The following is a 5296-nucleotide window of genomic DNA, read 5'->3' on the forward strand; positions in this document are numbered from 1 at the left end:
AATAAGCACACATCACTACTGTTCACATCTCTTTGGACAGAGCTTAGTGCAATGACCCCACCTAGTTTCAGAGGAGTCTGGGAAGTGCTTATGTTTCCTCCCTACATGTAAGGTAGGTGTAACAAGTTACAATATGGGGTTTACTAAGGACAAAGAAGGGAATGGAAATGAGAGAAGAGTGGCAGTCTCTGCCAAAGAAAACACAGAGATATTTTGAATTCCACAATGATGCAAAGTGTCTACATTCCAGTGGTGAAATTGGAGAGAGAACTGGGAAAACCAAAAATCACTTTCACACATCTTCACAATCACCAAAAAAATTCAAATATAAAACAAAATTAGAAGAGTTAAATTAATGCAATTACGTTTTTTTACTGATCTAAATATTCTAAGTTCTGTATTTAAAGCAGCAAATAGGACTTCTGGCCAAGATGGAGGCATAGGTAGATACATTGTGCATCGTAGCATAATCAAAAGAAGTACAACAAATTTAAAAACAAAAACCAACTAGACCTGCCAGAAAATCAAACTGTATGGAAATCTGACCACCAAGACATTAAAGAAGAAACATTTATCCAGACAGGTAGGAAGGGAGGAGATGGGCAGCTGGGGTGGAGAGGACTCACAGCAAGGCGACAGCTGAAGGACCTTGGTTGCGGAGGTAGAGGCTGGTAGAACGGTGGTCCCACATTTGTGTGAGGATACACTGGGAGGAACAACTGGGGAACAAGAAAGACCTTGCAACCCAGCATCCCAGTGTGGGTAAATAAAGCCTCAAAACCTCTGACTGAAAAAACCTGTGGGACTTGAGGCAGCAGGAAAAACTCCCAGCCTCACAGGAGTTTTTTGGAGAGACCCACAGGGTCCTAGAACACACACAATCCCACCCACCCAGGAATCGGCACCAGAAGGGACCTATTTGCTTGTGGGTAATGCAGGAAGTGACTGAAAGCTGGCCAAGAGGCCAGAAACCAGCACTGTTCCCTCTGTAACCCCTCCCCAACCTACAGGGCCACAAGGCAATGATGTGGGTTGTACTGCCCTGGGAACACCTAAGGCTCTGTCCCTACTACTTAACAGGTGGACCAAGAAGAAAAATGGCCAGAATGAGAGAACAGATCAAAGCTTCAGAAAAAATACAACTGAGAGGTGATTTTCAAGATGGCAACAGAGTAGCATGGAGGGAATCCAGCTCTCGTACACCTGGCAGAAAATCCAGGTGGATCCACTGAGGACCAGCATAATCAACCAACAATTCCTCAGCATTTATGAAAATAAGAGACCAGAGAATGTGATGGAGGGACCAGACAGCTGCAGGTCAGTGAGGACTCTGGGACGTGAGGACAAAAGTGACTGCGCCTGCAGCCACCAGGGCAGCGGTGGACTGCGTCCTTGGCCTGGTAGGTGAGTACAGACCATAAGGGGTGGCAGATGCCCTCGGCCGGCGCCTACCAGCCTTGGGGCCACCGCCGCCATGGCCGGGAAATAGAGGCCTCGGTCTGGGACCAGTGCTGGGGCACCTACTGTGGAGGGAGCTCTGGAAGCCAGGCACCTGGTGGGTCTACAACAGACTCTGGGGGCTGTGGGCCTGCTACAGGGTCCGAGGGAGAGAACTGACTCCCTCCCTCCCTGTCTAGGCAAGGCTGGGCAATACCGGGCAAAGACCTGTGGGCTTAAGTTCACATAAAGGGTAACAAGGGCAGAGGGCCGTGTTCAACTGCAGACTCTGTGGTCGCCAGCCTGCCAACCCACCGGCCCAGGGGATTTGAGAAGGACACTGTCATTGAGGTCTTTTGGGGAGTGGGCTGGGCTGAGAGGCAGGCTTTGTGGAGAGGTTTTTATTGGGAAGTGAACTGAGGTGTTCTGTGACAGCAGAACATGGCCCAACCAGCCCAGCAGCCATCCAGGGGAGGGATGGGAGCACTTGGGTCCCACCACAGGACTGAGAAGGACAGTGCCACATCCTGAGGGACCCAGGCAGCCTGCCGGAGGTGTGGGCGCCCGCATCCCAATCTGGTAGCCTGGCTGGTGCGCCTGAGGGAGCGTGCACGCCTGCATCCCAGCTCACAGAGAGGTTCTGCCGCAACCAGAAAAACCAGTTTGGACAGTTTGAAACCAACAAGGGAAGTTTTGAAGTTTTTTAGCAACTTTTTAAAGTAATGTTATATTCCTTTAATTGTATTATTGCTCTAGCTTTCAACACCTTGTTCCTCTCCTTTCTTTTTGTCCAGTGTTTGTCCTTCCTCCTTTTTTCCCAAACTTTTCGCTTATCTCTCCTTTCTCCTGGCTGTTTTGTGTGTGTTGGAGTATTTGTTTGTTTGTTGCTTAGTTTTCTTTTACCCACGAGACACAAATAACTGGGAACTTTGAAAGGACCAGAGTGGGACCCAAAGAGGGGGCATCTCAACAATAGAGACAGAGAGGCAAATTTCTCTTTGCTATAGCAGAGAAGCTTCAAGTTGCCACATAAGTGTATTATTATTCTTTTTTCATTATTCTCATTTTTTAATAGTATCTTTGTATTCCTCCTCTTTCTGTATAGGTTTCTTAGTCTTGGCTGGTTATATTGTACTATTTGACAGGTTTCCCCTGTTCTTTCCTCCACAGTGTATTGCTAATTTTGTATACTTCACACCACTTGCTTTCCTTTGGCATACTACCCAAGCTCTATCACCCCCACTCAGACAGATCACATAGAGTCTGTCATGTGAATGTTGCTCTAATATTATTGTAAATAACAGCTGTTCTATACAACGGTAAATACTTCACATCTCTCAGACCTTAGACCACCTTACAGGTTCCTGAATTCTATTACTGTAGTGATTAACTCTACTTGCTCACACACTACACCTAGTTACTATTCTCTACTCTCACCTTACCTCAAAATCTGACCACCCGCAACCTCACTGCTTTCTAGATCCAACTCACAAGGCTCCCCTTCCCAACAAGAGACTTATCTTCTGTCCATCCTTTCTTAAAAGTGGCAAGCTGCACGGTTAACACTATACATAGGCTAAAGATTGTCTATTTCTTCTCTACCGACTGTGACTGTAAATAACATAAAATACTCTTCTGCTGTCATAAACCATTTTGCCTCCCCCTCCAACTAATCACACACACACAAAAAAGGAGTAGGTGGAAGTGGAGAACACCAAGATAGTGCAGGAGACTGCACCACTGAATTTCACAGGTATTCTACCACAGAAGTTCACACCATAAACCCAGGGAGTCAGAACAGATCAATTTAAGAAGCTGAGGACAACAAGAAGAGAATCACAAACAATGCAAAGACAAAGAAACAATCTCCAAATGAAAGAAATGGTGGAAGTATCAGAAAGAATGTTAGATGAAATAGAGGTCAGTCAACTATCAGATATTGAATTCAAAGCACTAGTTATCAGGAAATTCAAAGAGCTTACAACGAGCTATCAGAAACTACAGGGGAGCTACAATGAACCCTCCACAAAAAATATCAACATGAAAAAGGAAACAAACCATCAGCAAAGGCCAAGAGGAAATGAAGAATACAATTTCTGAAGAGAAGAACACAGTAGAAGGTATGAAAAGCAGGATCGATAAGGCACAAGATCACATCAGTGAGTTGGAGGACAGAGTGGAAAGAATCTCCCAGACAGAGCAAGAAAAGGAAAAGAGGCTCAGAAAGAATGAGGAGGGATTAAGAGAAATGCAAGACAATATGAAATGTAATAATATCAGAATAATAGGAATACCAGAAGAAGAGGAAGAACAAGGGATAGAAAACCTACTTGAAAGAGTAATAACAGAAAATTTTCCTAAGATGAGGGGAGAGAAAGTCACACGAATCCAGGAATCGCAGAGAGTCCCAGGCAGGTGGAACCCAAAGAGGCCTACTGCAAGACACATCATCATTAAAATGGCAAAACTCCAGGACAAAGAGAGAATCCTAAAGGCAGCAAGGGAGAAAGAGGAAGTAACACACAAGGGAGCCCCAATAAGGTTGGCTACTGAATTCTCAATGGAAACATTCCAAGCAAGAAGAGAATGGCAAGAAATATTCCAAGTAATGAGAACCAGAGGCCTACAACCAAGGCTACTTTACCCAGCAAGGCTCTCAATCAAGAAGGAAGGCAAAATGAGGAGCTCCCCAGATAAAAGAAGTCTAAAAGAATACACCTCCACCAAACCAGCTCTGCAAGAGATGCTAAAGGGACTGACTACTTTAAGGTAAGGAAGGAAGAGAAAGAGAGAGGAACACAGGTATGAAAATGGCAATGAATAAGTACCTATCAATAATAACCTTAAATGTAAATGGATTAAATGTTCCAATCAAAAGACATAGAGTAGCTGAATGGATAAGAAAGCATGGCCCACACATATGCCTACAAGAGCCCCATCTCAGGTCAAAAGACCATCACAGACTAAAAGTGAAAGGCTGGGAACAAATTTTCCAAGCAAAAGGACTAGAAAAAAAAAGCCGGGGTAGCAATCCTCATATCAGACAAAATAGACTTCAAAAAAAGGGCCATAAAGAGAGACCCAGAAGGTCACTTCATAATACTCAAGGGAAGAATCCACCAAGAAGACATTAACATCATAAACATATATGCACTCAACATAGGCGCACCCAAATATATAAAGAAAATCCTAGAGGACCTCAAGAAAGATATTGAGAGCAACACAATTATAGTAGGGGATTTTAATATCCCATTGTCAAAACTGGACAGATCTTCCAAACAAAATATCAACAAACACATTGCAGCATTAAACAACATCCTAGATGAAATGGACCTGATATATATAGAGCCCTTCATCCCAAAGAAAGACCACATGATAGGACGCAAAACGAGTCTTAACAAATTCAGGAAAATTGAAATCATACCAAGTATTTTCTCTGACCACAAGAGACTGAAATTGGAAACCAACCCCAAAGGAAAAAACCCAAACCACCCCAAATCATGGAGACTGAATGGTATGCTATTAAAGAACAAACAGGTCAAGATCGAAATTACGGAAGAAATTCTGGAAACAAATGAAAATGAACTGACAACAACCCAAAACTTAGGGGACACAGTGAAGGCAGTCCTGAGAGGGAAGTTCATAGCAATACAGGCTTACCTAAGGAAAACAGAAACATTTCAAACAAACAACCTAACCCAACGCCTGCAAGAACTCGAAGAACAACAACAAAGACAGCCCAGAGCAAGTACAAGGAAGGAAATAACCAAGATCAGAGCAGAATTAAATGACATAGAGACTAAAAGCACAATTCTAAGGATCAATGAATCCAAGAGTTGGTTTTTTGAAAAGATAAACA

The sequence above is a fragment of the Sturnira hondurensis genome, unplaced genomic scaffold (assembly GCF_014824575.4).
Source record: "Sturnira hondurensis isolate 20B ecotype Veracruz unplaced genomic scaffold, ASM1482457v3 Scaffold0004068, whole genome shotgun sequence".
Lineage (NCBI taxonomy): Eukaryota > Metazoa > Chordata > Mammalia > Chiroptera > Phyllostomidae > Sturnira > Sturnira hondurensis.